General features: G+C 42.5%; 2 long non-coding RNA genes across 2 annotated transcripts in view; both read left to right on the top strand.

Annotated features, from left to right (window-relative positions):
- Positions 1-22,983, top strand: part of LOC115091503 — a 134,483-nt gene that overhangs the window by 104,768 nt on the left and 6,732 nt on the right. The window lies entirely within an intron of this gene.
- Positions 15,933-16,515, top strand: LOC115091504. The gene is made up of 3 exons (XR_003856734.1): positions 15,933-16,078; positions 16,177-16,259; positions 16,423-16,515. It is a non-coding gene; the product is annotated as an uncharacterized LOC115091504 (long non-coding RNA).

Below are 22,983 nucleotides of genomic sequence, written 5' to 3'. Positions count from 1 at the left end.
GTTCTTATGTTTATTAGTATCACAACTGTACTAAATAGGAGGAACCACACAAAAGCAGTTTTTTTGTTTTTAAGTTGAGCCCTTGATGCGCGGGAAGACTTTATGTCTGCTTCTGGTCAGGTGTAAAATTTTATGGGCTAAAAAGTGTGCCTTTGGGCGCACGGGATTTTTTTTTTTTTTGCATCGTGGGATAATAGCTAATAGCCTCATCTACATGGAATTAACATGTGAGGAGTGCTTTTAGCTACTTGTGAGTTTGGACTTGCGTTTTGGATGCGCTGATCCCCTTATTGCATCGGGGGGTTATGGGCGCGCGTCCAAAACGCAAGTCCAAACCCTCGTTAACCTGTGCACTAGGCTGGGTGCATGTTATTGCATCGGCCCATAGTGTGTGGACTGTTTGGATCTAAAAAGAAACAGTCAAATGCCTTAGGCCTTGAAGTTATGCTTTCTTCTCCATTCAGAGGCACTATGGTGAAGTGAGGTTAGAGGGTCTGTGCCATCCCATAGTGAATTCCCTTTCCCAGGGAAGGACCAGGGAGGTGTTTACATTTGCTAAAACAACAAGAAAAAAAAAAAGAATTAGTAAAAGGAAGAAAGGACTTTCTCACTAAACAAATTTTTCTGAGTTTTTACAGTTCTAGTTATTATTTTCACTGAGGATGCCAAACCTTAGGGCCTTTTGTAAGTACTTTATTAGATATTTTTTAATAAGTTATGACGGTGTTTTTATTTTTACAGAATTCTAAAAATAAGGAAGAAGCAATAATATCTCATTATAAGCCATGTCATAACTTTTTGGTACTGGGCAGATTTTAAAGGGTACGTGGGAATATGTCTGTGTAAGCTTGATGTTCAAATGACAAACTATGTGGATGTTTTTAATGTGGGGGTACGTTGCACAAATTGTGAAAGGGAAATACCTGCATTGTTTCACTTTGATGCTTACCAAGTACACAGTGCACAGTGCATAAAAACGGTCAGTGTGCTTTGTCCCTGCTATTTGTGTGCCAGTGGGGAGGGGAGGGGGGAAGGAGGAAGCTGTTGGGGGTTGGAAGCGAGGGAATAGCACACACGTGTTTCAAAATCAAATGTATGCATACTGTTTTCCTCTGCCAACCTAAACATGCCAAGGGGAATACCTCTTTTTCCCGTGGATAAAAGTACGCACGCTGTGTAACCCATGAGAAGTTTTAGCCACATTTGGAGAGGGTAAGTTTACAGTCAGGCCATTTTACCCCTCCCCCATAAATTCCTATTCACCTGGGTAAATGCATTAGGAAATTGTCTCCTATATGCTATAGTTCTTGCTATTTGTCACTAATAAGTAATCCCAGTGCCACTCCTTGTAACTTTAGGCAAGTCACCTCACCCTTCATTGCCTCAGATACAAACTTAGGGCCTATTTCACTAAGGCTTTTTTCCCCATTCTGTGTTTATGGGAAAAAAAGTTTAGTAAATTAGACCCTTAGACTGTAAACCGACTGGGTACAGGGAAATACCTGAATGCAATTCACTCTGAGGTAGGAGACCAGTCATGAAAGGTGAAATATAAATTAACAAATAAAACAAGTAATACATTCCAAACATGTTGGAGTAAGTCAGTCTCAATACATTAACAATTTAGAAACATGAACTGCTCAAGTTAATCCTGCCAAGTTGTTGGGACCAGTTGATAGAATTCTTTGCAAAGGCCTTAAAGTGCTGGAGATCCCTTCAAAGAAAAAAAAAAAGGGATTATTAAAAACTGTTCTCCCAACAGGTCATGTGACAAGGTAATGCATTTGACTCACAAGAACAGTTAATCCATGGGGGCTGCACTCCAGACAGTTAAGTGTCTTTAACATAAAGTTTATTGCAGAGGCCTATAGACTGAGGAAAAAAATTCTTCATTTTTCTTCTGAGTCCTTGCTGAAAATCTCACTTGCACAGCACAGATTCATATAAAGGCTGCTGGAATCTTTTTAATGTTGGAGAATCTCTTTTTCCCGAGAAGTGTCAGTGATCCAATTTTTTTTCTCGCTTGTCGAGGATAGGGATTCGCTCTGAAAGGTCCTGGGCTATGACAGATTATGGCGCTGAACTTGACTTACACTGAGCTGTGTGGATGGAAACTTTTCACTTAGTGGGGGTCGATATTCAAAGCCCACTGAGTGGGTAAAGCTAATAGAGTACATGTTTTCTCAATTATCTTTACACAGATATTCAGCCAAAACTAACCAGTTATTTTTTTGGCTTAAAATCTTGCTAAACCTACCTGCTTAAAATTAGAGCAGGTGGATTTTGGCCTGCTGTTTGTACAGCTGAGATTGCCTGGCTCAATATAGCTGGTTTGTGCAGAATAGTGCGCTGACTTGCTAAATCCAAACTCCTGCCCCACGAACACCTCTGATCCAGCTCCTTTTTTTACCTAGTCAAATTTAAACAGCTTGGGATAGTAACGTTTCTTCATGCCCTGATGACTCCCTGCCCCTCATCCATCAGACTGCTTCTATGCTTAAATCTTCATTCCCCTTTCCCCCGGACCACAAGTCAGGGGCCTTCGTGACCTGACATCCCCACTCCCGTGCCCCTTCCTTCCTTAAGGGTCTACCCCCTCCGTACCCTGATACTGACCGCCTCCAGCTTGGGGCATGTGGAGATTAGGGACAGGAAAGAACTGGCTACTCACAGCAAGTACTTTATGGCTCTGGCTGACCTCTTGCAGTTCTTTGCCATGTGCTGCACTCTCTTTCTCGCCGATCACTTTACCAAGCTGACATCATAATGCAAACTAACATAAGCAAGCAATCTTACATTGCCAATTTTGTACTGCTTAAATCAAATGTAACTGTGCTGTGTGTTCTCCACCCTGATGACAGGCGCATAGCTCCCGAAAACTAGTCAGAGATGTATTGAATTAGTCCAATACAAAGTCTTACTCCTCAGGAAATTCTGCACAGACACAAATTTTGATCACAATGTTTTAAAAGTTAGCATACTTTAAGGTAGATTTTACGAGATGTGCGTGGGTGCAAATGTGCTGATTTTATAACATGCGCACGTGTTATAAAATGGGTTGGCCGAGCGTACATGCGCATCTGATTTTATATCAATGTGTACATATATATGACCGAATCCCATCTACAGCCCCTAAGGGGGGAGTTGTAGTGGGTACGTGCGGTGATGCAATAGGCCTATTTCCCAGTTCCCTCCCGGTTTGCCCCAGTAAAGGCGTGGACTTCCTAAATCCCCTACCTAACTTGCCTCCCTTTTACCCTACTAGCCCTGACCCCTAAAACCCCGCTGTCTACCCTTTTTTTTATTTCACTACTTACACGCTGTTCATAGCAGAAGCAAGTTATGCGGTTGAGGGATCCCGGTGCACTGTAGAACGCATACGTGACTTCATGGGTGCAGTCGCAGCCCGCTCATGCCCCGCCCACACCACGTCCCCCCCTTTTATGTCTGCGTGCCGGGAGATACGTGCGTGGAGGTGGGCCTTTTTAAAATCCGCTCAGCCCACGTGCGGCCAAGTCATACGCGTACCTCCCGGTTTTGCCACACGTAGGGCTTTTAAAATTCGCCCTTTTAATTTCTGTATTGCCTTTTAAACTATTACTTCGAGTTGCAGAATTTGTCATTCTTGTGCAGAAGTCCATCAGGAGTACTGTAAGGGTATATCCTAAGGCTGAACCCTTCCCCAATTTGTTTTCTTTCTCAGCCTCCTCCCCAAGCCTACCCCCCTCCAGCTTGCTCTCTTCCTTCTTCCCCAGGCTCAAGCCCCCGGTTTGCTTTCTTCCTCCATCTCCATGCTCGATACCCCAGCTTGCTTTCTTTTCTTCTCCTTCCTTAGATTCGGGCCTCCCCCAGTTTGCTCTCTTCCTCCCTCCTTCCTCAAACTTGCCCCCCCCTTCCCCCAAACAGTTCCCTTCCTCACCTTAACCAGCCCCTCCCTTTCCCAAGATCGGTCCATCGCACTCTCTCTTGTATACCAGCTGCTGATTCCTAGCTGCGTGCATGCACTTCCTCTTGTGATTGATGCTAATATTGCTACTTTCTGGTCTCCATGCCAAATTCTGCAAGATAAATATAATATTCTGTGCAGGCGGGGAATTCAGTGCAAATTTTGCAGTGCACATTTGGACAGAAGTTCCCCAGGGGTAAAAAAAAAGGCAGGTACAGCTTGTTGCTTGACCCTTATTTCTAGTGAACATAGCACACATAGACAAGAACGTAAGAACATAGTGCACTTCTAGAAATAGAAAACTGCATTGTGTTTGTGACTGCTTATGGTTTAACTGTAAACTTCTGCTTTGCCATGTGGTGGAGCTGGAGGACAACAGTTCCTGAGTCTCATTGCTTTCATTGTTAATCTGTTTGCTTTCTCCAAACATTTTTCCTATAGAATTGAATACTTCCATATATTACTGAAAATACAAGGATTAGCTTTTGCAAAAGAGTAATAATTGTAACCTGATTTAGTTTTCTAGAATGATCCAAGTCTTGCTTGCAGTGAGATATCTGGTCTTTTACAGAGAGCATTTTTCAAAGCCATATAGCTAGGCAAACAGCAATTCACCAGAGTAAATTGTCTGAAACTTACCTGCCTCGGAGCGGCTGAAAGGTCCATGTGAAATTCCACAGTGTGAGTATGTTTATGGATTGGGGGGGAGCATGTTTTGGGTGAGATTGAAAATAATACATGTAGACTGTATCACCAAATTTATTTGCATTATTTTCCATAGGCGTTTTACCCCATGAAAAGCAGGAGCAAAGTTAATTCATGGATACTTTGTACCTGTGGCAATTTTCAAACAGAAATTTTGTGCTCACTATCTAAACCCTTCAAAAATTAGACGCTAGGTCCACAGGTACTTTATTTCTGTGGACTTTACATCTAAGTAGCTTGAGAACGTGCTTCTAAAAGGAGCTCATCTTTTTAAAATGAAGAAGCGATTTAGGTGCTGGGACATACAAATATTTGTCAGGTTCCTTTCCTGTTTCCACACCTGACTCTTTCCATAATCTGGAGCAAAGCAATTAATCATTCATCAGGTAAAGACATAAAGTAGGTTCCATCCTTATAAAATGTGTTATTGTAAAGAGAAAACATGAAGGTTTTCAGTTAGACGACTTCAAACTGTTGGCCATTTCTGGTAAATAAGGTCCTAAGCTTGAATTATGCTCTGCGAGGATAATATGACAAAGGAATTTGCCAGGGTGGGGCAGGGCAAGAGCAGGGGAGGGAAATTGCATTCATGGATTTCATTTTAATATCCCCCATGCGTAGTTTGCTGCGCATACTTTGCTCCTGCAGTAAAGCAGGTGCAGCAGAGTCTGCAGGATCTTTGCTGGCTTGAATTTTCAATAGAAAGCTCTTAAATGCTAAAACTAATCACATATAGCCTTTTAGTTTTCAAACAGCTTGCACAGTTGTAAAGCGCTTTGGGTGCTTTTGGTGAGGGTACACTCCACTCCAGAAAGAAACAAGGTAGGCAGCTTCTTTTTGCAAATTAGGTGTAGAGCGTGCACGTTGAAAGAAGCAGCAGCACACGTTGCGCCTTCTTACATGTGGGTGAAAGGGGAAAATAGCAAAAGCACTTGGGAAAACTTTAGGTGTGCACTCTATCTTCCTTCCCCCAGACCTAAACATGCCTCATGGTATGCTGCCGCCTCCACGGTCTGGCTAACAGTACGTGTACTATGGAAGCCTGCATGTTACCTGTAGCTGGCCAGAGGAGGGCAATTTTTAACACAAGCCATTTTACCTGGGTAAATGGCTTTGAAAATTATTCTCACATAAGCTATATGGAAAATGTCTGTCAACAGGATAGGCCAAGAGAAGTCCGTATCTGATCTTTGCACCTCGATTCCATCTCATTCCAAGAAGAAAGCTTGTTTATGTTACCTTCATAAGCAAAAACTATATTGTTCTTTGAAAACATTTAGGGGCCGATGCAATAAAAAGCACGGAAAGCGGGCGCTGAAAAGTCAGCTCCTGCTTTCTTAACGCGTGCATGGCGCCTGCCGCGGCTGCCAGTTATGAAGACTGACGCTGGTAAACTCGGCATCGGTGTTAGGATTTATAGCTATGTGGGCCCTGGGCCGAGGTGAGAGATGGTACCGCCCACAGGGAGGAGCCCTGTGAGCCTCACCGTCGGGAGGCAAGGTCTCAGCGGACGTCAGACACAGCTGTGGAATAGAGTCTTTATTAGAGAGATAGAGAGGCACTGCCCGAGAAGCGGGGAGTGCAGGAGAAAGACACAGAGTTTGTGCAATGGGGTATACCCAAGGGGAATACCTCTGTGGTGAAGATAAGGCAATGGTCCGCGGAGCGGGGTACACCGATGAGAAACCTCAGTAGAGATGATACGGTAGTGGTCCGTGGAGCAGGGCACACCAGTGAAGGGTCCTGAGAAGAGATGATATGGTAGTGGTCCGCAACGCGGGGTACACCGATGAGGGTTCCTCACTAGAGATGGTGTGGTAGTGGTCCATAGAGCGGAGGTACTCACAGTAGTGAAGGTTCCAGGAGAAGCCCCAGGGAACAGGGCAGGCAGTAGTCCAAAGCAAAGGCCCTCTGAGGAGCGGATAGCCAGAGATGAGGTAGGGCCCCCGAGAAGTGGTTACCCAGAGCGTCTCACGCCAAAGGAGCAAGAACTGGAAAGGGAAGTACATAGTAAGCGAAGCGGATTCAGCAATGAGGGAACTCGTTGCCAAGTCGCAGGTGGGCAGGGCCAGCTGGCTTAAATGTCCTGGAAGGATGACGTCATCTGGAGGGTATGCCCCCGAGGTTCCCGCCATGAATTGCTTAAGACTGGCCCGTGCACGCGTGCGCGCATGTGCGCCTAGGAGATTCTGAGGGCAAGATGGTGGTCGGCAGCGTTGGTGGCCATGGAACGGTAGGCAAGTCGGCGATAGCTGGCGGAGGCCATCAGTCTTCCCAACGGAGTCAAAGCTGTGAAGAAGGAGGTGAGCAACAGCGGTCGCAGCCGTCTGCGACTGATGGGCGTAACAGTCGGTTTTCATAACCGGCCGTCTGCCAGTAATGAAAATGGCCGCTGATAAACTCGGCAAACAGTCTGTTATGAATGCCGATGCCGAGTTTACCGGTGTTGGTCTTCATAACTCGGCAGTCTGCCGAGGTATTTTTTTTTTAAGTAAAAAAAAAAGAAGTACAGAAAAGCAGTTTTTTCTGCTTTTCTGTACTTCTTTTACCTGCTCCAGGCAGACATTAATATCTGAGAGCAAAATGTGCGTCTGAGACGCACACTTTTTTTTTTGAATGTGGAGTGAATGAGTAATAGCCTCATTCACATGCATTTGCATGTGATGAGCGCTATTGCATTCACTCCATGTCGGACGTGCTTTAAATAGGCGCTAATCCCCCTATTGCATTAGGGGGTAGATTAGCGCCTATTTAACCCGCGTCCGTGTGCAGGTTATATAGTGCGCTCGGCTGAGTGCATTCTATTGCATCGGCTTCTTAGTTTGGTGATTTTCTCACATTTTTGGGGGGTATGTATCACTCAAATATTAAAATTCAATGTACAAAAACAAGGTTAAATCTGCCTGTCAGAATAAATGATTTTTTTTTCTTTACCTGGCAATTTTCTCCTGCTCCTTTGTACTTTCAGCTCAATCTGAGCCAGGACTGGGATGTGGTGCCAAGAGCCTTTATTTGCGAATATCCAGGAATCCATCCCTGCTGTCCCCACATACCTACTCTGGTCACTGAAGTGAAGGTCCTGGGCTGGGGGCCATGCACCAGGGCTCCTTCCTGAATCCTGCTATTAGGTGTCACTCAAGCAATGACCAGGTCTCCGAACCCTTGGGGGCTATGAATGCTGCCTCCACAGCTGTCCCAACCAGGGAAGTGGAAAACCTGACCACGGGATCAAACCAGATACCTTCTGCATGGCAGTGCACAGCAGGCTAGCCCTAAGTTGTTTTGATGTGGAAAAATCTCAATAAATCAGGGTCAAAATAATGAAGGCATTCCCCTGAAATACTTTCTACAGTAGTGGTTAAAGAAACAAAACACAGTATCCTATGAATCAGAAGACTCCTGAGGCACACGTTTAAATTCTAGCACTGTCACTTACTCTGGGCTATTCATTTTTTCTAAGTCTTAGTTTTCCTATTTGCAAAGGGTTAATGCTAACATTACTTCTTTAACCCATTTTCATGTTGCTCCCTGATGTTATGAACAGATTGTTTCTAAAGAAACAGGGGCAATTTCGAATAACTCACATCAGTCGCCATGCATGCAGGCACTTTTAACCTACCTACATTGCAGCCAGTTTTCAAAGGGGGAAACCATTTGCATTATTTCTCTTTGAAAATTAGTAGCTGCAATGTATGTGTGTTAAAAGTCTCCATGTTTTTGCCCTGTTATTTGTGTGCTCGGTTGAGTGGAGCCAAAATAGCGCACGGATGCTTGAAAATCAATTTGACATGTGGAGACCACTGGCCTCCACTAGATGGCCCTAGATCCCTACCCGAGATATTTCCATTATAGTGGGACAAACCATTTTGAGATTGTCTGTGATGGTTTGACTTTTCCCTATGAGGAGGGGCTAGAAGTAGAATAAGTGTGGTCAGTTTGAATTAGCCTTTGAAGAGTGAGGAGCTCTTTTTGTTTTTTCTGTCTAGCAGGCCGATACAGTAAAAATCGCCGGGAGAGCGGGCAAGTGGCCTGTGCGCCCGCTCTCCCGGCGCACGCACAGGTCACTCTCCTGTGCGCACGATTCAGAAAAAAAAAATTATTCAAATTAGGGCCCGCAGTAAAAAGAGGCGCTAGGGACACTAGCGCATCCCTAGCACCTCTTTTTTAACAGGAGCGGCGACTGTCAGCGAGTTTGACAGCCGTCGCTCAATTTTGCCGGCGTCGGTTCTCAAACCCACTGACAGCCATGGGTTCGGAAACCGGATGCCGGCAAAATTGAGCATCCAGTTTTCAACCTGCGAGCCGCGGGCCGATTTAAAATATTTTTTAAAATTATTTTTAACTTTTGAGACCTCCGACTTAATATCGCCATCATATTAAGTCAGAGGGTGCACAGAAAAGCAGTTTTTACTGCTTTTCTATGCACTTTCCCGGTGCCGGCAGAAATTAATGCCTACCTTTGGGTAGGCGCTAATTTCTGAAAGCAAAATGTGCGGCTTGGCTTCACATTTTACGTAGTGAATTGCACGGGAATAACTAATAGGGCCATCAACATGCATTTGCATGTTGCGGGCGCTTTGAGTTTCGGGGGGGGGGGAGGGGGGTTTGGACACGCGTTTTCGACGCAATATTACCCTTTACTGAATAAAGGGTAAAGCTAGTGCGTCAAAAACGCGCGTCCAAACGCTGGATAACAGTGCGCTCCGCCGGAGCGCACTGTACTGTATTGGCCTGTAGGTTAGGGCCTGACGTTTTTATTAAAGAGGAGATCCCTCTCAGTGCGCTCCCTACTTGTGAGGTTTTGCCTCCTGTTTTGCAACTAGGCTTGTATTAGAGTTTGGCTATTTTTGGAAGCTGACTATTCTGAAACCCTGGTCCAGTCCCAGTGAAGGATTTGCCCCAGATCTGAAGGCCAGGGAACTGAAGATCTGTTTGCAGCTGTCTAAGCAAGAGAAAGAGCAGCAGTGACAGTGTCACCCAGAGGTGATTATTGGACACTGAGAGTGATTTGCCCTTTTTTTGTGAGGAGGTTCAGTACTACCCTTCCTAACACTGAAGCTAGCCTGTAATAGCCTGGTTTCATTGTGCTACAGATCCTTTCTCCAGGAAAGCCCATCTGAAGGAGTCTGGAGAGCAGAGAGAGGAGTCAAGACCTTTGGAGATCCACAGTGGGATCTTCACCTTTGGGACCCAGGGCACAGGCTGGGGACAGTCTGGACTTGTGTGGACCTCAGATACATTTTTGTGACTAAGGGGATCCATGCCATGCTTAGGGATTTCCCTGCCCAGCTGGGGGTTTTCTTATCAGCTCATTCCCTAAGGGAAAAGGCATCGCCCAGGATCTGGTACTGAGGACACATTCACAGAGGAAAGGAAGCAGAGTTTAATCTGTAATACCCCAGAGTGAGTACAGATGTAAAAAGGACAGCATTTGCTTGACTGGACATTTCTTTATTTTTTTGAAGAATCATAGTAAATTTATTTTGAACACCCAACTATGTGCTCACTCTGGTCCCTGTAGCACAGCATCACCTGAAAAGAGTTTAGTAATCATAAAAGTGAAAGAGTGTGCAGTACAGTGCCTGGGCTTCGAAGGACATCCTTCCCCCCCAAAGAAAGGACCCACACCGTGGGATTAAAGAGATGGGGAAGTGGCAGAAGAGTTAGTCCCAGATATATATTTTTTATGGACCCTCGGGAGACTTTCAAATCTAGCACAAAAAGGGTTACATACATGTGCTGTTTTTATTCCCCCAACCTAACCATGCCCCACAGGAACTCCTCTTTTTAACCTGGCTAAAAGTACATATGTCATGGAAGCCTGGGTAGGGTTTACCCAGCTCAGCCGCATGCAAAATGACCTTCCCTATGTGTAACACATACTGGGATTCTGTTTGGCTGAAAAGCACTAGAAATCAAAATGATTTCTTATAGCAAGGATGTGAACTCAGTGACCAATTGTGAAGGGAAAGATTATGCATATTTTAACTCATGACTTTACCTCGCATGCTATGGAAACATCTTTACTCATAATGCAATTTTCATTTAACTTTTCTTCAAATGAGTTTGAAATATATTTATTTATTTGGTTTTATATACCGCCACTAAGACAAGCCATCATAACGGTTATTAAGTCAGAGGTCCCAAAAGTTAAAAATAATTAAAGAAAAAAATTAAAATCGGCCAGCGGCTCGCAGGTTGAAAACTGGATGCTCAATTTTGCCGGCATCCGGTTTCCGAACCCATGACTGTCAATGGGTTTGAGAACAGACGCCGGCAAAATTGAGCGTCGGCTGTCAAACTCGCTGACAGCCACCGCTCCTGTTAAAAAAGAGGTGCTAGGGACGCACTAGTGTCCCTAGCGCCTCTTTTTACTGCGGGCCCTAATTTGAATAATTTTTTTTTTCTGAATCGTGCGCACAGGAGAGTGACCTGTGCACGCGCCGGGAGAGCGGGCACACAGGCCACTCGCCCGCTCTCCCGGCGATTTTTATAGAAAGACCATCACCTGACCATCACCCGACCCGAGGGCTGGTCTGGAGGCCTCGACCACGCCCCCGGGCCGGCACCACGCCCCCGAAATGCCGCGTCACTCGCGGCACGCCCCCAACACACCCCTCCATGCAAGCCCCGGGACTTACGCGCGTCCCGGGGCTTGCGCGCGCCTCCGAGCCTATGCAACATAGGCTCAGCGCGCGCAGGGGGGGTTTGGGGTAGGTTTTCGGGGAGTACGCGCATATCGTACGTGCGTACCGCTTTGAAAATCTACCCCTAAGTAAACTTGATTAATAGCAGTTAATGGACTTCTCCTCCAAGAACTTATCCAAACCTTTTTTGAACCCAGCTACACTAACTGTATTAACCACATCCTCTGGCAACAAATTCCAGAGCTTTATTGCGCGTTTAGTAAAAAAGAATTTTCTCCAATTAGTCTTAAATGTGCTTCATGCTAACTTCATGGAATGCCCCCTAGTCCTTCTATTATTCGAAAGTGTAAATAACCGATTCACATCTACTCGTTCAAGACCTCTCATGATCTTAAAGACTTCTATCATATCCCCTCTCAGCATCTCTTCTCCAAGCTGAACAGCCCTAACCTCTTCAGCCTTTCCTCAAAGGGGAGCTGTTCCATCCCATTTATCATTTTGGTTGCCCTACTCTGTACTTTCTCCATCACAACTATATCTTTTTTTTGAGATGCGGCGACCAGAATTGTACACAGAATTCAAGGTGCGGTCTCACCACAGTCTCACCATGGAGCGATATAGAGGCATTATAACATTTTCCGCTTTATTAACCATTCCCTTCCTAATAACTCCTAACATTTTGTTTGCATTTTTGATTGCTGCAGTACACTGAGCCAACAATTTTAAAGTATTATCCACTATGATGCCTATATCTTTTTCCTGGGTGGTAGCTCCTAATATGGAACCTAACATCATGTAACTACAGCAAGGGTTATTTTTCCCTATATGCAACACCTTGCACTTGTCCACATTAAATTTCAACTGCCATTTGGATGCCCAATCTTCCAATCTTGCAAGGTCCTCCTGTAATGTATCACAATCTGCTTGTGATTTAACTACTCTGAATAATTTTGTATCATCCGCAAATTTTATAACCTCAATCATCGTATTCCTTTCCAGATCATTTATTTGTTGGGGAATTTGTTGGTATATAAGCCTTAGCACTAGGGGAGATAGTACTGCCAAAAATTTTTTGGTTAGCTATATTAGGTACTCTTTTTTGGCAATGGAAGAAACAAATAATTCGGAAATGTTTAGTCATACTGATACCGCGGCAGCGGAAGTATTGTCTGGTATACGTCTTTTTGATGCCCCTACTGAGACACATGTTGCACCTCCAGATTGGGATACCGTTGTTAATTTGAAAAAGCGTTTAACAAGGACTGAATTACATTCAGCCCTGTTAAATGAGTATTGTAGGATGAAAAGAATACCTCGGGGTTTGAGGATGTATAAAGAGCCGTTTCTACACGCTCAAAATGACAAATTCATAAGTCGCTGGAACGCTATTTTAAATAAGTGTTCTCATGACCTTATGTTATTGATTATTGAAACGTCTAATGAGTCGGTGGTAGAGTTACAGACACAAATAGAGTCCCATATTGATAATATCAAAGCGGCGGTGACGCTAGATACCTTTACTAATCAGTTGTCCGAGTTTAAGACGGACATGGATAAATACTGGGAGGAATTGAAAACAGCTAAAATACAGAAATTCCAAAGGGATGAATCGGATTATACACGGGGGTACGTGTACCCCTGGATGAATAAAAACAGAGTATATAAACGGGCGAGGACGTTTGATTCATCTTCTAGTGACTCCTCCGATGAAGATCCTCCGATGAAGATCCCTCTGTGAACAACAGACAAAACATGGGTAGAAGGGTGAAATTTCAAACTCCACGACAGGGAGGGCCGACACAGGCACAGCCAGTGTCTGATTTTTTCTCACAGCAGGCAGCCACTGTGAAGAAGAAAGGGATCTTGCAGTACAAAACAAACAATGTGGAGATAGACAAACGCAAGACGAGGTCACAACAGTGAATGACTCATTGGTATTCAATTTATTATCAAGAGTACTTTCTCGAGTAGAAACGCTGTTGTTACAAAAGGGATTATCGTTTGTTCCTAGTATGAATTATGATGCATTTTCTATGCGTATATCTTTGCAAAAATTTTTTAGAAAATTAAAAATATCTCGTTATTTTCAAGGCCAACCCCGTTTGACAGACAGGGGTTTATGGAGATCTACGAGGTGGACTCCCCCTGGCGGGGTGGATCCACCTCTAGCCGTATTTGAGAAATTAATAATGCGAGATTTAGAGGCATTAGAATTGTCATCGTCACATTTGGCACATAATCTAACTAGGGAAGAGCGAGAGGCGTGTATAGCCCTTCAAAAAGACAATACTATCACTATCCGTCCCGCTGATAAGGGGGGAGGCATAGTGGTTTTAAATACGGAGGATTATGATAGAGAAGTCATGCGACAGCTTACTGATCAAAGATGTTACACTTTGTTAACACAGGATCCCACACCAAGACTCCAAGATAGGATCTTTGATTTATTGGAGGAGGGTGAAGCTGAGAAATTAATAACTAAAAGAGAAAAACATTTTCTGTGGGAACCATATCCAAACACACCGGTATTTTATGTGGTTCCGAAGATACATAAATCTTTGGTTGCCCCTCCAGGTCGCCCAATAGTCTCGGGCATTCATTCAATCTTGGAACCCTTGTCAAAGTATGTTGACTCTTTCTTAAATCCACTAGTCAAAAAAAGCCGTTCATATATTCGAGATTCCTCAGATTTCATCTTGCGTTTAGAAACATTAACAGATGTAGAGGATGAGTGGCTATTGGTGACAGCGGATGTAGTATCGCTGTACACCAATATCCCTCAAGAGGATTCATTACATGTTATACAGAAGGTGTTGAATGTAAATGACTTCTCAGAAAAAAGGAGTAGGTTCATTACACAGGTCGCTAGAATAGCCTTGACTGAAAATTTTTTTAGGTATAAAGAACAATATTATCAGCAAATTCAGGGTACGGCCATGGGCGCCACTATGGCGCCCTCGGTAGCCTGCTTATATGTGGCGGATTTCGAGGAAAGGCATATCTATGTTTCACCTTATTGGTCAAATATCTTATGTTGGGTGCGATTTATCGATGACATATTTTTGGTTTGGAAGGGGTCTGTACAAACTTTTATGGAGTTTAAACTCTGGATGAACACCATTGACTCCAATTTAAAATTCACGTTTACCATAAATGATAGGGTGATTTCATTTCTGGACCTTCAGGTATACAAGCAGGGAAAACGATTGGTAACATCTATATATGTAAAACATACAGATCGCAACAATTTGTTGCATTACAGCAGTTTTCATCCGCAGAATCTTCGGACTAACATCCCAGTGGGTCAATTTCTTCGACTACGGCGGCTGTGTGGTAGTAAAGATGAGTATAAGAAACAGGCAGGTAAGATGCGGGAAAAGTTCCTGGTGAGAGGGTATCCGGGCAAAGTTATTAAATCAGCATATAAGAGAGGGCTATATGCGGATCGAACGTCCCTTCTTCAAACTAAGCAGCGAACAGAAGAGAGTAGACTAGTGTGTGTACTTCCGTACACACCGAGAACACAGAAGGTTCAGGAGATTATACTTCAACATTGGCATGTCTTGACGTTTCACGAATCATTACAGGATAGACCTTTATTTGCACGTACTAGAGGACGCAATTTAAGGGATTTATTAGTGCATTCGGATTCGTGTCAGGAGCATTTGGAACCGGCACCAGGACAATTTAGATGCCAGGGATGTTCTGTTTGTAAACATGTTATATTAACAAAAATGTTTCAGCATCCAACTTTGCCATGTAAGCAGGTGTTAAGCCGGCATTTTGATTGCAGTACAGAAAGGGTTATTTATGTCATCATATGCCCGTGCCAAAAATTATATATTGGTCAAACTAAATTGTCAATTCGTACTCGTATTATACAACATAGAAGTTGTATACATACAGGTAAATTAGAGTCCCCCTTGGTCAAGCATTGGCAAGACTGTGGACACACTGAAGATCAACTCAAATTCTGTATTTTGCAGCAACGATCCAATAGAAGGGGTGGGAACATTTCTCAGGACCTGCGGCAAACAGAACAAAGGCTCATTTACTATTGGCAAACAATGGCACCAAAGGGACTTAATGCGACAATTGAGTGGGAAGCGTTTCTATAGGGTGGAAGGGAGTAGAGGTTATTTTCACTTCATAAATTAGTGTCTAGTGTTATGTTGGAGTCATATACTCTAGCTAGTGAACGGTAGTAGCTGATCATCTTGTTTAGATTTAGGGTGTAGATATGTGAGTCATATATTTTATTCAGTATACGGTAGTTGCTGATTATTTTGAATACATCTTGGATGTGATGGGGATCTGGCTTAACGAGGTGTTGAGAATGGCACATTGAGTAATATAAGGACGGAGCTCCTGCAGGAAGGACTATAGGGGTAGTGATGTTATTGGTTGGTGGTAATAACGTGAAACAGGATTGGATGATGTGCATACTAGGGAAGAATATATAAAAGGTAGTAGAGGATTGGAGCTTTTAAACAGAGCTCCTGGAGGACATGCACGGTCATTGAAGAGTGAGGTAAGTGCTATAGCTCCTTTTCGTTAATGAAATGAGCGTTTCACTGAAGGATTAGATGTGGTTTCTGTTTTTTTCGTGCTTAGGAAAACATAGGGGAGGCAGAGTGATTTTGGAGTAGCCGTTTGAACTAACTTGAGAGGATAAGAAACAAACACCGGAGCGGTTGAACGCTGCACTGGTTGAAAGGTTACTAAGATCAAGGGAGTGGTGACTCCATTTTTGAAGACAGCGGTTTTACCCTCAAATAAGGTATTCTATGAGGTTTATTTGTGGGTTAGCAGAGTATTTGGGGGAAGTTTAATATGATATCAGGAGGAGTGCGGGTTGACGTTCTGTGGTCTTTGTAGATGTGGTGATACAAATCTGAAACCGGGGACGGAGCGTTCATGACCAGAAGCATGTGCGGATGGATTGAAGAGGTGGCATAGAGGTAACAACATAGGGGTGTCTCAGTGGCTTATTCATAAGATCATACCAGACTATAAAACATTGGATAAATGTATATTTTGAAATATCAACATATAAGTTTCATTTTTTATATATGGCACATTGAAGTCTGAATAAATGTTCATTTTTTTGAAATTAATATATAGGTTCACATTCACATTCGGGAGAATTTTTACATAAAAAATAGGAGCCAGTGAGCCAGAGTGAATGGGATGTGCATTTTCCTGTATCCACTCCGCTTAGAGTGCAGGTAGGAGGGGGTATCAGGGTAAGGTTTATTGTGAAATCTTATAGTAAAAGTTATTTAACTAAGGTTTTATCATGTATAGAAAGGTTGATAGGTGGGTTGGGTATTATCATTGGGATATATGTCATTAATTATAAAGCATTTAGGTATTAGAGGGTAAGTGTAGCTTGACCTTATGTGAGTTTTATGTTTCAGATATATAAATGATGGAAGTCATGTGTTTCCATTGACGTTTGGCCATAATTAAAATATTCCCCTGAAGAAGCCAATCTTGGCGAAACGAGGACCTTGTCGGGATGGGATGTAAAGACATCTAAAGGACATACACCATCAGTAGTTGATTAATATGTGAACTAAGGAATGTGATTGAAGATACAACATTTAAGACGGTTGACGCACTAAGTGGTGTATTTTGTCTATAGATCTGCTATAACGTCAATGAGTGGAGGGAATATGTAATTGATTAGGGTCAGCTTGAGGGTCATATTAGAAGAGGATGGATGGTCAATAAATATTAAGGCTCGTGGTGAGGTTTTAGTAAATTGTATTTCATGGTTTGTAATACATATATATATTTACACATTATTGGTGATTTGGTTGAAGTCATTAATAAAAATTTTTACATTATTAAAAATAACCATATTTTTTGAATTACTTTATTACACGTTATCATAGTGCTTTCAACCCTGACAAGAATTTGTTGGGGAATTTGTTGGTATATATATATATATATATATTGAAAAGCAGAGCACCGGTCCAAGTACAGATCCCTGAGGCACTCCACTGTTTACTCTTTTCCACTGAGAAAATTGACAATTTAATCCTACTCTCTGTTTCCTGTCCTTTAATCAGTTTGTAATCCACGAAAGGACATCGCCTCCTCTCCCATGACTTTTTAGTTTTCTTTGAAGCCTTTCATGAGGGACTTTGTCAAAAGCCTTCTGAAAATCCAAATAGACTACATCTACCGGTTCACCTTTATCCACATGTTTATTAACCCCTTCAAAAAAATGAAGCAGATTTGTTAAGCAAGACTTCCCTTGGGTAAATCCATGTTCACTGTGTTCCATTAAACCATGTCTTTCTATATGTTCTACGATTTTGATCTTGAAAATAGTTTCAACTATTTTTCCTGGCACTGAAGTCAGACTCACTGGTCTATAGTTACCCAGATCACCCCTGGAGCCTTTTTTAAATATTAGGGTTACATTGGCCACCCTCCAGTCTTCAGGTACAATGGATGATTTTAATGATAGGTTACAACTTTGAACTAATAGATCAGAAATTTCATTTTTGAGTTCCTTCAGTCCCCTAGGATGCATACCATGTGGTCAAGGTGATTTGCTACTCTTTAGTTTGTCAATTTGGCCTACTACATCTTCCAGGTTCACAGTGATTTTCTTCAGTTCGTCTGACCATCACCCCTGAAAACCATCTCCGGAACTGGTATCTCCCCAACATCCTCATTAGTAAGCATAGAAGCAAAGAATTCATTTAGTCTTTCTGCAATGGCCTTATCTTCCCTAAGAGCCCCTTTAACCCCTCGGTCATCTAATGGTCCAACCGACTCCCTCACAGGTTTCTTGCTTCGGATATATTTAATGAAGTTTTTATTATGAGTTTTGCCTCTATGGCCAACTTCATTTCAAATTCTCTCTTCTCCTGTCTTATCAATGTTTTACACTTAACTTGATAATGCTTATCTTTCATCCTATTTTCTTCAGATGGATCCTTCTTCCAATTTTTGAAAGATGTTTTTTTTGTTTAAAATAGTCTTTCACCTCACCTTTTAACCATGATGGTAATCATTCTTTCCACCTTTCTTAAAGTGTGGAATACATTTGGACTGTGCCTCTAGCATTGTATTTTTAAACAATATCCATGCCTGTTGAACACTTTTAACCTTTGCAGCTGCACTTTTCAGTTTTTTTCTATTTTCCTCATTCTATCAAAGTTACCCTTTTGAAAGTTTAGTGTTAGAGCTGCAGATTTACTTATTGTCCCCCTTTCAGTTATTAGTTTAAATTTGATCATGTTATGATCACTGTTGCCAAGTGGCCCCACCACCGTTACCTCTCTCACAAAATCCTGTATTCCACTAAGAATTAAATCTAAAATAGCTCCCTCTCTTGTTGGTTCCTGAACCAATTGCTCCATGAAGCAGTCATTTATTACATCCAGGAAGTTTATGTCTTTAGCAAGTCCTGATGTTACATTTACCCAGTCAATATTGGGGTAATTGAAAGCTCCCATTATTATTGCACTGCCAAATTGGTTAGCTTCCCTGATTTCTCTTAGCATTTCATCATCTGTCTGACCATTTTGTCCAGGTGGACGGTAGTATACTCTTACCCAACACACATGGGATTTCTACCCATATAGATTCTACTGAGCATTTAGTCTCTTGTATGATCTTTATCCTGTTGGACTCTATATCCTCCTGGACATAAAGTGCCACACCCTCACCAAGTTGATCCTCCCTATCATTGCGATATAATTTGTCCCCTGATATAGCGCACTGTCCCATTGGTTATCCTCCTTCCACCAAGTCTCTGTGATGCCAGTTATGTCAATCTCATCATTTGCTGCTATTCACTCTAACTCTCCCATCTTATTTCTTAGACTTCTGTGTTTTTTGTTTGTATTAACAACCTGCTTTTCAGTTGTTAGGGATAATTCGGAAATCATTAGCTTCGGTGATTTTTTTTACATATGGGCACATGGACTATGTTTGCTTTTATTGAAACCTCTCTGTTGGGATGCCCTAACTCTCCTGTTTCATTAGTATCCTTCAAGGATACATTTCTCCGAATCATGCATTGCTGAGTGACTGTCGGCTTTCCCTCTTGTTCTAGTTTAAAAGCTTCTATCCCTACTAGGGGTTTCTATCCTTACTAGGGGTTTCTTTCACATTGGAGGCAGCTAGATTTCAAGGCCCTACTGCAAATAAACGTCTTAAATTGAAATGATCTCACATAAAGTACTGTAACCCCTGTTTAAAAAGATTCCTACACTCAAGGGCACATGAACATTTATCTCTTCTGGGGCTGCTCTGGCTAACCATTCCATCACACGCTGACTCTTAATCCTGGGGAGAGGGGGACTCTTTTTACAGGGGGAAGTTCTTGCTTATGTCCCAGTTGATGAGAAAAGGTCTCCAGTGTGTATACTATTCTTTAGGTGCTTCCCATGAGGTGAGAGGCTGGAATTAATCAGACAGGATCAGGTCTGGGTGTTAAAATAAAGTTTACTGATTGGTAAAGTTAAATAAAGACTCTGACAGAACCTAACATGATCTCCAATCTATTTCCTTATTTAAACCAAAAGGTTCCATGGTGTTCAAAAAATATATCCATTATTGCTCCTTTCTGATCAAAATCTGATTAGTCGAATGTCCAGAGTAACTTGTTCAAGAACCGCAAAGGTAAAATCTGCAAACGTCCTGGTTCATAGCCATCTAATCGTTTCCCAAAGTATAAAAATTTATACTTGCACCACATGATGTATTCAACTACTGAAGAGTCACAAGAGGTGGCCTGTAAAAATTTATAATTTGACAGCCTTTCAAGCAGAAAAACATTTCCATCAAATGATTGTGGCAAACAGAACACTTTCCGCAAGGGTGATGGCCATGATTTGCTGAAAGCTTTATCCAAAAAAATATCAATGTGTCTTGAACTCCATTGCTGCACGATCTCTGCTTTTTAAGAAGATGCATCCATCCATGATTTCTACAGTGCCTCCTTTGTCGGTAGCCTTGATCACAATTGATTATCTTGTTGTAAATCTTGTAGTGCCAGAAATTCAGCCTGTGTTAAATTCTGAGGAGTTGATTTGCATCAGATTGACAATTTATGAACCTCATGACATCACCATTTGCCCAGGATGATTGAACACCGGAGTGCTTTAACAAGATGTAAAGTTGATGCACCTCTTGTTATACATGGTTTTTCTTTACAACAGTATATGATTGTAAACTATTGTGAAGGCCTCGCCGATGTGACGGTATATAAAATAATAAACCATAACCATAACGTTTGCAGATTTTACCTTTGCGGTTCTTGAACAAGTTACTCCGGACATTCCAGGGGGTGACTTTAATCAGAGTTTGATCAGAAAGGAGCAATGATGGATATATTTTTTGAACACCGTGGAACCTTTTGGTTTAAATAAAGTTAAATAAAGTAAATGTATCCAAATTGATGAGTGTACATCTGAATGGCGTTACAAAATAGTTCTGGGTAGGTAGGTGTACTTCTCATAGACATCTAGATAGAGCCTATGGTGATTTTAAATGCACATAACTCTCCCAGCGGCTGTGTGAGAATCCTTTTGGAGGTGTCCCCAAATTTATTGAAAAATCCTACCTTTAGACATCTTCATCCTGGACACCCAGCCTATCATGGTCCCTCGGATGGAAATCTGGATGGCATCTCCTGATCTTGTTCTTCCTTCCTTTAGTCAGTTGTTTTTTCATCTTTTATTTTCTGATGTTGTGGGAGTCTTCTCTTAAGGAGAAGACAGTGCGATCAGGCTATAACCCCTACACTGAAATCGCAGTGGGGAGGGGAGATCCAAAAACCTCCCCACTTAACTCAAGTCCAAAGAATACTTTAAAGCTTAACTGGATACATCTTCATAGACTGGCATCCTTACTGTCATAGGTGCTTGCCATATACAGGTTGTTAATGGGCTCACTGGTCTTCAGCCCCTGTCCTCTGAGTATGGCCAGCGAGGATAACTTTTCCCAAAGAAACAGGGTGAAATACAATCCCTTCTAAAACAGGATTCCTCTAGACTTCACTGTCTCTCATAGCAGGATCCATCACTGGTGCTTGCCTACCTAGAGTTTAGAATAGGCTCACAGTTCTTTGGTCCCCTGGTGAGAATTGTGTTGCCCCTAAAGGGTATCTGGCTTAAACAATCTATCTCTCTGTAACTTATTGTGAGAAGGACCCTCTGGCAGGCTGGAAGGCCCTACTAGAGTGTGGAAAAAATACATCCTTACATCCTTACTCTATGACTGCTTCCTCAAATTGAACCCATGGTGTATTAACATGGCTGAGCTAAATAGCAGTGAAGCATCCAATCCAGAGCCTCCAGGTGGGAGGGGCTAAGAGGTATGGATAGATTCTTACAAAGAGTATTCTAATGCAGGGTTAATGACATCTGATGGCCAAATGCTGTTGATGAATCCAAACACTCCATTTGTTATCCACTGTGCCTCTAGGTATTAGTTCATTGACTAACCCCCCACCCCCCATGAGTAAACACAAGTTCTGCTAATTGAGTGACTTTGCCAGATAATCATTTATCTGCAATATCCCTGAAAACTGCTGGGAATATCTGTGCCACCCCAAATTTTTCCAAATGGTTGTGCTCTTTGGGGGCAATTCTCTTAGGAATTTCCTTTCACAAGACCCAAATACTCAGAGAACCAATATGGTTCTCACGCCACTCACTGTAGGCTCGACTCTTCTATATTTCACTGATTGCACCAGATGGATCCACTGAAAGTATGATGCATGATAGTCACACTTTTTTTTTCTCCTTCTCCCTTGTGGATACACAGTGGGCTGCTACTATGGAATTCCAGAAAACCTTTGAATATACTGTAATGAGCCCTTCTGTAACATCATAGAAGGAAGTAAAGAGTGAGACATCATGTGAGTGTGGGGACTCATTTAGTATAGACACCAAGAACTGGAAACAGAGACTCTGAGACTGTGAGATCACTGTTGAAAGGTGCCCTGGCTTGAGGAGAGCTTGTATCAAATGTTGTCAATAAAATATAGGAGTGTACAGGGGTGTTATTGTTTTTCTTTTCTTGTTTCTTTTTGTTTGTTTAGCTTTAGTACATACTATTTTACAGTATTGCACACTAAAACCAAACCCCACCCACCTTTTCTCCTACATACCGCAGGCCTCCCAGACTCACTGTTAGCTTGTCTTAAAAGTGGATCTCCCTCCTCGCTTAGGGGCAGGAGTAATCCCCGTTACTCCGACCCTGCTGGTGCCATTTGTTATAATGCCTTTTTAAATTTTGCACTCCACTTACAGTACATGCCACAATGATAAATGGCAAGAGAACGGAGAGGTTTCAGTTGGTCACTGATGCCACATGCAATATAATTCCACGGGAGACACTGGATCCAAGATGCTGCATAAAGCAGACTGATTATATACATAAGAAGGTCATTTTATAAATGTGTGAGCTGGGGTAAAGTCTGCCTGTAATTTTCACTTGCAGACTTCATCCCACACTTTCAAACCAGACTTATGTGTGTAATTTCACTTTGAAAATGCTTGGGTAATTGCCCTTCACCTTGCTGCACAAAATAACCAGTGCAAAGTGACACCTGCTCTATCAAAGACATAACTTGTGGGGGGTTAGCTTCCATGCATACTTTCGAAAAGAAAAAGGTATGCACAGAAGGGAATGCCTGAGCAGAATCGGGAT

This window comes from Rhinatrema bivittatum, chromosome 5, assembly GCF_901001135.1.
Source record: "Rhinatrema bivittatum chromosome 5, aRhiBiv1.1, whole genome shotgun sequence".
Classification (NCBI taxonomy): Eukaryota; Metazoa; Chordata; class Amphibia; order Gymnophiona; family Rhinatrematidae; genus Rhinatrema; species Rhinatrema bivittatum.
The sequence above is the reverse complement of the archived record's forward strand: the minus strand, read 5'-3'. Positions and strand labels throughout refer to the sequence as shown.